Here is a 12,802-nt window from a genome sequence, read left to right as displayed (position 1 = left end):
TGTTAGTTTGTTCTAGTTAGAGTAGTTCATAAATTTTTATCAATTTGTTAGTTTGTTAATGTCTACTGGTAGTTAGTTTTACTTCAATTTGTTTTCTTGAAATCTGGTTAGTTAGAGTATTTCAATCTATTAGTCTTTTATAATTATATTTTTCTTAGATAGATTGGTATTTAATGTTCTAACAATCAGTTAGTTAGATTAGGGCTATTTGAATTCTTTATGATAGTGGTGGTTAAACGGAGTTCACATCTTTTCTAGTAAACTAATTGATTGATTTACTATTCCTTTGCTAAGTAGTTCAGATTAGAAATTGTCTATGACTTTATGTTAGTCGACTGGTTCAACATGTTATAGCTGGTTTGTTAAATTAGCATCTTCTAGTTAGATTTGGCTTAACATATATACTATTTTTCTTTTCTCTTCTTTCAATTAGTTAGAGTTGTTTTAATTTGTTTTAATTTTTTTAGTTAGTGTTTCATCTTGTTTCATGATTAGTTAGTTTGTTACTTAATTTGTTTTGTTTTTGTGCAGATTTTTCAACGGAACCAACTCGTGCTCGGCCACCTGTGGTAAGTAAATGACAAAAACAATGCAAATCGGGTAAATACCCGTGGTGAGTAAGTGATGCAAACGTATCACATGTTATTTAATTTATTGAATGCAACACTTTATTGTTCACACACTCACTTAGTTGTTGATATCTAGGACTGCTTTGTTGGAGTTCGGAGATCATGCTGAGCATGATTTTAATGTAGAAATATGGAAGTGTTCTTATTTTTGGAGTACGGAGTCCATGCTAAGCATGGTAGTAGTTAGTGAGATATTGAAGTGTGTTTGCTGCAGGTACATGTTTGCCATTTATTTGATATGAATGATTATGATGTATTGCAATGTTTGATATAATTGTATCAATGCTTGCATGTAGTTACTTTCAATTTGATTTTGACTTCCATGTGAAATTTTATAATAAAAGCATGCTTCAAATGATTGTATCATGTCATTAATAGTTTGCACATGAAAATATTAAGTTATCAATGCATGCATCAAAATTCTTGTTATTGTTTGACATAGTATATTGCATGATAAATTTGATATTTTCTTCATCGTCGCATTCTGATTGTTTTTTTCTTAATTCGTTAGGATACTATTCGTAACATCATATGACAGAATGACTGCAAACCGTGAATGGATGTACCGTAGGATAGTGGACAATGAGTTATCGCATGAATATATGGATGGTGTCGATAGTTTTATTGAATTTGCAACGGCGAGTGTCAGTACGGTAGATCCCACAGGTCGGATTAGGTGTCCCTGCAAGATTTGTAAGAATAATCGATTTGTAGAACCTCATGGCGTTAGACATCACCTATACAGGAAGGGTTTTGTGAGTGATTATCAGAACTGGGTGTTTCATGGAGAAGAATTTAGAAACGATTTTGATGCACGGGTGAATGTGGTGCACGATAATCTATATACAAATTTGATATTTGATGCTGCAGGAACAGAACTGGGTTCTGCTATGAGTTCTAGTGATGTAAGAACTGTCGTAGATGAAGAATCACCAAACGATGCAGCTAGTAGATTTTATGATTTACTTAAAGATGCTGATAAGCCACTTTGGAACGGTTGTGAGAGTCACACTATCTTGTTTGCAGTTCTTCAACTAATGAATTTGAAGTCCGAGTATAATTTGAGTCAATCATGTTTTGACCGTTTGTGCATGATTGTGAAGAGTATGTTGCCTAAAGATGAGAAATTGCCACAAAATTTCTATCGTGCGAAAGTTATGGTCAACGCTCTAGGTATGGGTTACAAAAAGATTGATGCTTGTCCAAATCACTGCATGTTGTATTTCAAGGAGCAGGAAAACGATATATCATGCCCGTCATGTGGGCATCCTTGGTTCAAGCCAAAGACAAGAGGCAATGGTAGCATGAGATCAAAGGAAGTTTCATACAAGTCGCTCCGCTACTTTCCTATCACTCCTAGATTGCAGCGATTGTATATGTATTCAAAGACAGCTAAACACATGAGATGGCATGCAAATAAAGTTTGACACGATGAAAACAAGATCACGCATCCTGTTGACGCTGAAGCTTGGAAGCACTTTGATCGTACTCATCAGAACTTCACAATGGAAGTGTGAAATGTTAGACTCGGTCTATGTACAGATGGATTTAATCCATTTGGGGGTAGATCAACTCCATACTCATGCTGGCCAGTATTTGTAACTCCATACAACCTTTCACCAAGCTTGTGTATGAAACGTCCAAATCTTTTCTTGTCTCTGTTGATCCCTGGTCCGACCTCACCTGGCCAAAATCTTGATGTATATCTAAGGCCATTGATTGATGAATTAAAAGTACTGTGGGATGACGGTGTTACCACGTATGATGCCCACAAAAAACAAAATTTCAACATGAAGGCCGCTGTTCTATGGACAATCAGTGACTTCCCTGCATATGGTATGTTATCTGGTTGGAGCACACATGAGAGGTTGGCTTGTCCGTACTGCATGGAGGATTCCAAAGCTTTTAGATTGAGGCATGGAAGGAAGCCTTGCTGGTTTGATTGCCATCGTCGATTTCTACCCAGCGATCATCCGTTCCGACGTCAAAAGAATGCATTTACAGCAGGCACAACTGAAATGGAAGGTCCATCCTCAAGATTGTCTGGCATAGAGATTTTAAGAAGATTGCGATACTTTCCAGATGTATTAACAGATGCCCGCAGTCCTACACCCTTCCGTGGATTTGGGAAGGAACACAATTGGACGAAAAAATCTATTTTTTGGGAACTACCGTATTGGCCGACCCTATTGATACGACATAATTTGGATATGATGCATGTAGAGAAAAATGTGTTTGATAATGTGTTCAATACAGTAATGAATATTAAAAGAAAAACGAAGGATAATCCGAAGGCCCGTATGGATTTAAAATTAATATGTAAAAGACCAGAATTGGAACTCAAAGAGTATAATGGCAAAGTACTGAAACCAAAGGCGAAGTACGTGCTCGGACCTGATCAAATAAAACATGTATGTCAATGGTTGAGACAAATGAGATTTCCAGATGGATATGTCTCTAACATTGCTCGGGCTGTGAAGATTGACGATGGACAGTTATATGGGTTGAAGAGCCATGATTGTCATATCTTTATGCAACGATTGATACCCCTAGCATTCCATGATATGTTAGACAAACCTATATGGGGGGTATTGTCTGAGTTGAGCGGATTTTTCAGAACATTGTGCGCATCGGAGGTCATTGTATCAGATGTAAAGAATCTCGAGGACTCTGTCATCACCACTGTTTGTCTGTTAGAAAAGATATTTACGCCAGCATTTTTCGATGTTATGGAACATTTGATCATACATTTGCCATATGAACTAAGGGTTGGTGGCCCTGTGCAATATCGATAGATGTACCCATTTGAAAGGTATATGTTTTTTTATATTTGTCTCTTTAATGACAGATATTTAAAATTTGAAATGTATATTCTTGTCAGATGCATGTTCGACCTAAAAAAAAAGGTTCGTAATAAAGCAAGAGTAGAAGGCTCTATTTGTGAGGCGTACACTTTAGAAGAGATTTCAAATTTCTCATCTATGTACTTCGAACCTCATATTTCAACACGTTACACATGCCCGCCCCGTAACGATGATGGAGAACAAGTAACTGTAGCTGACAAGCTGTCGATATTTCAACGACTTGGGCATGCATTTGGTAGTTGCCGATCAAGGCTATTGACAGATCGAGAGCAAGATGCAGCACACATCTATATTCTTTTTAATTGTTCAGCGATCGACCCATACATCGAGTAAGTATATGTATATGCAACTCAATTATAAATCCTTTTATGTTCTATATGTGGATACATGGCTCGGTAATATAAGTATTTGTGGTTTGCAGACGATTTGATCTGGAGTTGCAAAACAAAGTTTCACATCTCACTAATGCAGAAGTACAAAAAGAACGTGAAACTAAGTTTGTGGAGTGGTTGAAACAGTTGGTAAAGAAGCTAACATAAATTTTGTACTTATAAACAACACTAAGTTACTTAATTGATCGTGATCACAATAATTGTTTATATCTGTGCGTAGGTTCGCCATGGTGATGTTAAAGATCAAGGAATATGTGATTTAGAAAATGGTCCGACCAAAGTTGTGCAATGCTACAACGGGTATATCGTAAATGGTTATCGATTCCATACAAAAGACTACGGTATAAACAAATCAACGATAAATAGTGGCGTGTGTGTCAAGGGTAGCAGCTACGGTGAAAATGAACATGATTACTACGGTGTTATAGAGGAAATAATGGAGTTGACTTACTTAGGCATGAATAACAGGGTTACGGTATTCAAGTGTCATTGGTTTGATCCAACTGCAACAAGACTCGACAAAGCTTCAGGCATTGTGGAGGTGAATCATAAATCCAGGTTTGGAACATATGAACCATTCATATTAGCCTCGCAAGCTCAACAAGTTTATTATACTTCATATCCGAGTATAAAAAAGTCAGATAGAAATGAATGGTGGGCAGTTTGCAAGGTGAAATCCAAACTATACCCCGAGTATGATCAGTTACAAGAAGATGAGTTAGCTGAAGACAGTGATTACTATCAATCAGATGATGTCTGTGACTTCGCTTATGGTCACGATGTTGCGCATGATATGCATGTCATATCTCCATTGACTGATGAAACATTCATAGAGGAATGTGATCCAAATGATGTACCAAGTGGATGGGCAAACAATGAAGAAAAAGAAGAAGAAGAAGAAGAAGAAGAAGAAGAAGAAAGTCAAACTAGTGACGAGGAAGAATTCTCAAGCTAGTGAGCAAAATCTTATACTATAAACCTCTATTTAAATGCATTGTAATACTTGATGTGAGTTGTATTGCAATACTTGGTGTGAATGATTACAAATTTTATTTCAATGTATTGTAATACTTGATACGAATGATTCGAATGCATTGTAATACTTGATGTGAATGATTTCAATTATCTGAATGTATTATAATTTATGCAATTAACGAATGATTTGAATTAGTGCAATACTTGATGTCAATGATTTGAATTATTTGAATGCATTGCAATGCTTGATGTGAATGACTTGAATGCATTGTAATACTTGATGTGAATTATTTGAATGTATTGTATGACATATGTTATTTGTTAGAATATGGTTCGTGGAGGTTATAGTGGTCGCTCATCCAGTAGTAGCCAGGCTCAACCTTCATCTTCACGGGCTCTTGTGATAGGTATATCATATAACTAATTAGATGCTTGATTAGTTCAAATGCACATTCTGAGAACTTGGTGTGTATTTTTTTACAGATGATGTTGCGCCTGTACACGACCCACCTACACCAGTTGATCGCACAAGTCAACAGCCAACACAGGAAACATGGTCTTCTCAGGCTGGCACAAGAAGACTCATTCGAATAGTGTATATCAATAATCGACCGTAAGTATTTTGTTTTCAATTATTGCATATCTTTTAAATATTTTGTATTGATATTTACTGTGTAACAATTCATGTGCAGCACGAGGTTTGAGCCACAAGAAGTAGTACGGGAGATTAGGAATTCACTTCTTCAACATCTACCAGGACCAGTTGCTCAATAGAAAGAGTACCCAAAGGAGGTGTTAGACAGATTGTGGTCCTCATTCATGGTATACAGTTGTTCCTCATAGTTAATGTGTTTCATATTTAATTTATTTAAGCAATGTCTACTAACTTTCTGAAAATATTTGTAGGCTTTGAATCGCTTTGCAACTACGGTGGAAGAAAATGATGCAAGGAAGGTGTGGCAGAAGGTGGCTGCCAATCGATTTGCAGACATGCTGCACACTATGAAGACTGCAGCAAAAAAAGCATCTGACGTAGTAGATGATCCATTACTGTGGAAGGGCCATGGTCCTATTACTATCAGGAGAGATTACTGGGATGAAATGTGCGATATGTGGGCGGAAGATGCATTTAAAAATCGCTCTGCGAAGGCTTCACAAAATCGATCGAAGATGCCCGAAGCCCATCTACACACAGGTGGATCTAAGACATTTGGGAGCCACCTAAAGAAAATGGTAACTCATCAATATATAATATTAATTTTATAAGTATTGTTGCAAATTTGTGTACTAAATCTTTTGTCATTTAACTTCGCAGGAAGCAGAAAAAGGAGGCAGTGTACCATATAAGGATGTGTTTGTAGAAACACATAAACGGAAGATCACGGGAGTCTTCGTATCAGAGAAGGCGAGAACGACAACGGTATGTATTAATTCTATTAATAATCATTGCAATATATATGCAAGTCATCATAATGTTATCATTAATTATTAATGAATACTTTAAACATTATTTTGTAGGAGGCATATGAGCAACAAATGGTAGAGCGATATGGCAAAGACGCTACTCAGCATCCATCATTTGATCCTACAACATGGGTGACTGCAGCAGGTGAACCCAAAAAAGGTCGCGTGTTCGGGTTTGGGAGTAATATGAACACTTCACCAGTTATTGGTTCTTCCAGTTACGGCTCACCAACTTCTTGCGCCGACATAAGCTCCAAGCAGCCGACTATTCTTTCCGGTGATGATGTACGCGAGATCATTAATGAATCACTGAATAACTACTTCCAATACACCGTCGCCCCCTTTCTCCGAAATGAGATCAAGGCCGCTGTTCAGGATAGGGGATCTTCGATTCCAGGTCCCTCTCAGGTATAATCACATATATAGTTTTTTTGACTGTCTTAAAGCACATCTGAGCATGGTAGAATCACATATAGAGTTTTTCTAGATGCCTTAGAACACATATGAACATGCTATAATCACATATTCAATTTTTTTACTGCCTTAGCACACATATGAGCATGATAGAATCACACACACATATATATATATATATATATTTAACTTTTTGTCTGTCTTAGAGCACATATGAGCATGATAGAATCACATATAAAGTTTTTTTTATTGCATTAGAACACATAAGCATGCTATAATCACATATTCAGTTTTTTTACTGCCTAAGAACACATATGAGCATATTATAATCACATATTCTGTTTTTTGACTGCCTTAGCACACATATGAACATGCTATAATAACATATAGAGTTTTTTAACTGCCTTAGAACACATATGAACATGTTATATATCATTTATGATAGAATCACATATAAAATTTTTGGCTTTGCCTGCCTTAGAGCACATATGAGCATGCTATATTCACATATTCAATTTTTTTACTGCCTTAGCACACATACGAGCATGATCGAATCACATATATAGTTTTTTGCCTGCCTTAAAGCACATCTGAGCATGGTAGAATCACATATAGAGTTTTTTTATATGCCTTAGATCACATATGAACATGCTATAATCACATATTCAATTTTTTGACTGCCTTAGCACACATATGAGCATGATAGAATCACATATAGAGTTTTTTTATTGCCTTAGATCACACATGAGCACATGATAGAATCACATATAGTGTGTAATTTATTTCATTATATTTTGTTTATCAATACTGACTGTTCTTTTCTTGTGTAGGCTGCTAGCGATAATCAGGGTAGTGGAGCTGAAGGGACAGATAAAGACAATGAACAAGAAGACGCACAAAATCTTGGCGATGATTAGAGGACTGTGTTGAAGAAGTTCTATTTTTTTTATTTTTCCTAATTGTAATTGTTGAATTGTAAATAATTAAACTTCTTAGTTTTAAGGTGGAACGATTAATTATTATAGATACTTGTTATATGAATTTTTTTGTGTGGTTTGTTTTTTATTTACAGGAAATATAAATTGTACAGGAAATATAAATTGTACAGTTCTCGGTAATTAATTTTTAAATAATTTTTTTTTGATTTTTTTTCGTTTTTGCGACGGATTAGCGACGGATGATTCCGTCGCTATTCATATTAATCTAGCGACGGCTTAGCGACGGAATTAAATCCGTCGCCACGCCCTGGTCGCCGTTTAGTACCGGCGGATTGGCGACGGAATATAGCGCTCGTTATTCCGTCGCAATTAGCGACGGACTTGGCGACGGAATTATTCCGTCGCCAGTTAGCGTCGAAATATTCGCGACGTAAGCATACTGTCGCCGCGTTGTCGCTAATCCGTCGCTAACATGGTTAGCGACGGATTAGCGACGGATTAGCGACGGAATGTGGTCGTCGCTAATCTACTGCTTTGTTGTAGTGGTAAGGCATGGGGGTCAAAGACTACCCGAGGTTTACTTTGTCGGGAGGCAGACTCATTAAGTGACCCACGTCCCTAGAAAGTTTCCTCAGAGAAAAAGTTCTTAGGCTTTAACCTATCATGTATTATGCATGAATAAGGACATAGATGCGCAAATGTGTATGTGTGTGTGCACATGCATGCATGTGTGTGTATGTTATGAATAGCTTTATGTGGTTTATTTTTTGGAATATTTAACACTTAGTGATAAGTCGTCATTAAATATACATATTCATGAATTAGCACTTCCCCTCTTATGCTAATGGACATTATATTGTGCATGTGTATGTATATTTATGACTCGATACATTCTCATGTAGCAGTATACCTTAAGAGCTAGAATGGCCCTGCAAAATATAAGGTCATCATTTGGTCGACTACATGCCATCCTCATTGTTTCGAGTATAAAACATATATCCTTTGGTGTTCGTTTTCTTTTTTTGAAAGACAATATATCCTTTGGTATGGTATTATGCTCTTTTTTTTCCCTTTTTTTGCTAGCTATGCAATCTTTGGATTGAACAACTTATGTTCAACTGTGATAATGGTGTATACAGGCAAGAAACAAGGCATTGAACTTTCACAAGGACAAAATGGTATGTTTGCAATTTGCTGTGAACATTAGAAACAAATTGGTGCCACCCCTCTCAAAAGGGTTCAGTGGGAATGCATTTGTCCTGGCTTCTGTGTCATGCACAGTAGGGGCCCTAGAAGAGGAGAGCTTGGAGGAGACAATTAGCAAGATAAGGGCAGCCAAAGAAGCAGTCACTAACGGCTATGTGAGGATGTATCTGCAAGCGCTTGAAGCTCCCCAAGTGCCACTCCCTCCATTGATGGAACTCACCATGGTCTCAGATTTGACCAGGTGCCCATTTGACAAGCTGGATTTTGGGCAAGGGCATCCAATGAGTGCATACCCACTAGCTTCTGCTCTTCCACATGCTGCATATCTTGTTCAGGGCTCCAATAAGGAAGCAACCATCAATGTGACTATCGGCTTACTCCCTCAACATGTGGATGCCTTCACCTACTACTTTCATAGCCAACTGTGCTAAGTGTTGGGAAAGCTTGTCACTTATAGGGGTTCTTGTCATTTCCATGCATACAGTATAGATCATCTCTTCTCTAAAAGTTTCTCAGTTTTAATAGCCTTAAGGCCATAAATATGTATTAAATTACCAAACAAAACATATACATGATTGCTGTAAAACTTTTTCTGTTATTCAAAGCATATATGTTGGTGTGTGATCCCCCAAAACATACTCTTTGATATTTATCAAGGGGAAACTCTGCTCAGGTGTTGGACCTCGGGAAGATTGATGCTCTGCCATATGGTCCACCACCAAGTGGTTAAGAATTCCTCAGCCGCGCCCCCTTGCCTACTAGGAGCTTGCTGCTTCAGCCTTAAGGCAAGAGACACGCATCTTAGGTATCGAACTCGTAACATATCCTTCAACTTGATTGCCTTAAGCTGACCCACCTAGCCAGGTGTGAGGAGCCCTTGTAGGCCCCAAAGCATATGTTGGGCCAATTTCTTTCAAAGGTATCCTGCAGAACAATCTTGTTCTTGTTATATGGGGGTAAGGCAGTTCAGTTTGGACCCTGGACCGGAGGCACATATGTGCAGTAGACAGCAGGTTGCATCACATCAACTGTGCTGCAGTCTGTTTGATGTTGGTGTGTGATCCCCAAAAACTTACTTTTTGATATTTATCAAGGGGAAACTTTGCCCAGGTGTTGGAACTCTGGAAGATTGATGCTCTGCCATATGGTCCACCACCAAGTGGTTAAGAACTCCTCAGCCGCGCCCCCTTGCCTACTAGGAGCCTGCTGCTTCAGCCTTAAGGCAAGAGACACGCATCTTAGGTATCGAACTCGTAACATCCTTCAACTTGATTGCCTTAAGCTGACCCACCTAGCCAGGTGTGAGGAGCCCTTGTAGGCCCTAAAGCATATGTTGGGCCAATTTCTTTCAAAGGTATCCTGCAGAACAATCTTGTTTTTGTTATATGGGGGTAAGGCAGTTCAGTTTGGACCCTGGACCGGAGGCACATATGTGCAGTAGACAGCAGGTTGCATCACATCAACTGTGCTGCAGTCTGCTTGATGTGTTTATGGCATGTAGCAGTTGCTGGGCTACAGCCGGTAGACAATAGAGATGCATGGGCCTCTAGCCTGGGCTCCATCTTATCCTCTCAAACTTCAAATAATCGCCAAAAGCTCACTTATTTTGGAAAAGTAACCACCTATGCTGAGCTTGGTATGGTAAGCACCCTCCATTTCTGCAGACATGGTAACAGAGTTATATTTTTAACTGCATAGCAAGTCGGTCCGTGTGGAGGTGGAAGCTTCCCTCAGTGGAGCAACACTGTAACAAAACTGTTCATGTCTGAGATTGACAAACATGGTAACCCCCACGGGGCGAGGCGTGATCCAGTGTTCGGGGCGAATACTTTATAAGTGTTTGGCATTATGTTAACAGAAGGCCTATGGAATGCCGCCCATGTGACTGGCTATGACAATATAGAAGATGAGCCAAAATTAGATCATTTGATCTCCATTAATAGGAAACATGTTTGTTATAATTATTTTGGAAAATTTAAAAAAAAACTTAAAGTTTGAGCATTAATCAAAAACATGCCTAAGTTTTGAAATTTTGTTAAAAAGGCACCTAAAATTTTTCACCGCCAATTAAAAATAAACTTCCATCCATTTAACCTAGGTAATCACTAACCCAAGATGAGTTAAGAAAGTTAATTAGTTAACCCTTCAAGACTCCTTCCCTCTTTTTAAATGCATTTTTTGAAAGGGAAATATTCAAATACCCATCAAATCGTTTGGGTCTGATTCATCATGCACACACCAAAAGTTTGAGAGTTTGCAAATGACCACCAAAGTTTTTATATGGGTTAATCAAATCACCCCAGTTTAATTACCTCTTATAAATCCTGTTTTAAATTTATTAAAATGACCACGCTACCCACATGCCTTTCCCATATGAGGAGGCCTAGTTTTTAAAAAACTTTTCTTTTTTTCATCGTGATTTCTTTCTCATAGGAAGAGGCCTAATTTTTAGGTAACTGATTGTACCGGCTTACTATTATGAGATGTGGCTCCGTAGTTTACAACATAGTTTATAGTATGATAAGCCACATTTTGGTATTTTTGGACTGAAAGTTGTCAAATATTTTTTTTGGGTTGATTGGGTTATTGCAATTTAAATTTAATTATATAATATTTTTTTCTAAAAATTGCTAACAACAAAGTTGTGTGGTGTAGTGGTTGGTATTTTGTTTCTTGTTAGAGAGGTCAAGATTTCAAGTAAAATTGTAGTTATAGGGGTAAAGTGGTAACTTCAAAACATGAGTTAGTGTTAACCCAAGAATAATCCAAGTTTAGTTGATGATTGAAGTAATTTGATTAAACAATAAAAAAACTCTGATGAGCATTTGCAAACTCTCAAACGTTTGGTGTGAGCATGAATTAAAATCAAACGTTTGAGGGTATTTAAAAAAAAATTCTTTTTGAAAATATGATGTTTATGGTAAAATGATAATTTCACATCACATTTAACAGCAAATTCGAAAGTAGCAAGCTCCCGGGCCTTTTCAATTAACCACGATATTTTTTTAAGGAGATGGGATCAGGTTAGAGTGTGCTATGACAGTAATACCGTTACCATGAGAGCACCTTTGGATGCCATTGATCTCAAGATGAATGGATGGACGACATCCAAATGATTAAAAAAGAATGGCTCACAATGAGCCTTATTCTCGGTTTGATGGGTGTCATTCATTTTTAAGATGAACAGCATCCAAGGCACCTCTGACAGTGTTATCATCAGAGGTGCCTCTCACTTAATCCTCTCTCTTTTAGGTGCATTTTTAAAATTTTCCAAAATTTAGGTGTCCTTTTTATTAATGCTGACACTTTAGGTGCCTTTTGGAAAATTTTCCTAATTGTTTATATATATAAACATTCTGTATCTTATGATGCAAAGTTATTTTCACTTCCTCTGACGTCATCGATGTGATAAGCACGGTCAATTTACTAATGATCGACCCTTGGGTTGCAATTTTTCGTTGAAAAACTGTTTTTTCAAAATTAATTTTATTAATTTATTTATAGCAGTTAATTTTTTAATCATTGGAAAAACCTGTCCAGATGTTATAATCTAGTGATCCAAATGTTGATTCCTACTAAACAGACCATGCAGATCACTCTATGGTTCATGTTTACTTAAAAAACGAAAAAAGGATTTGCTGGGGAAAGTATTTGCTGCTAATGAAGGTAAGGAACTAATGAATTATAAATCATATATAGGTGCAAGTTGTATAAATTTAATCTAATTAACCACATAGATGTGTTCGGCATTGTTTGTTTGCTAAGGATCAAGCCTATCGTGCTTTTTTGATGTAACAATGTGATCTTTTGAGCTATGAAATTTTGGCAAACTGTAAGTTTCCTAATTACTTGTCATAATCACATGATTCAAAATAAGTTTCCTACTAAACAAACCATGTAGATCACATTGGTAATATTTG

General features: G+C 37.3%; 1 long non-coding RNA gene and 1 pseudogene across 1 annotated transcript; both read left to right on the top strand.

Annotated features, from left to right (window-relative positions):
- The first annotated feature begins 6,569 nt into the window (after positions 1-6,569).
- On the top strand, positions 6,570-7,763 carry LOC149838505 (uncharacterized). The gene is made up of 2 exons (XR_016431971.1): positions 6,570-6,732; positions 7,569-7,763. It is a non-coding gene; the product is annotated as an uncharacterized LOC149838505 (long non-coding RNA).
- Positions 7,764-8,851: 1,088 nt separating this feature from the next.
- On the top strand, positions 8,852-9,313 carry LOC149838504 (brassinosteroid-related acyltransferase 1 pseudogene; annotated as a pseudogene).
- The last annotated feature ends 3,489 nt before the right edge of the window (positions 9,314-12,802 follow it).

This window comes from Nuphar pumila, chromosome 5, assembly GCF_984573655.1.
Source record: "Nuphar pumila chromosome 5, dmNupPumi1.hap1.1, whole genome shotgun sequence".
NCBI lineage: Eukaryota > Viridiplantae > Streptophyta > Magnoliopsida > Nymphaeales > Nymphaeaceae > Nuphar > Nuphar pumila.
Note: the sequence above shows the minus strand (reverse complement) of the source record. Positions and strands in the feature narration are given on the sequence as shown.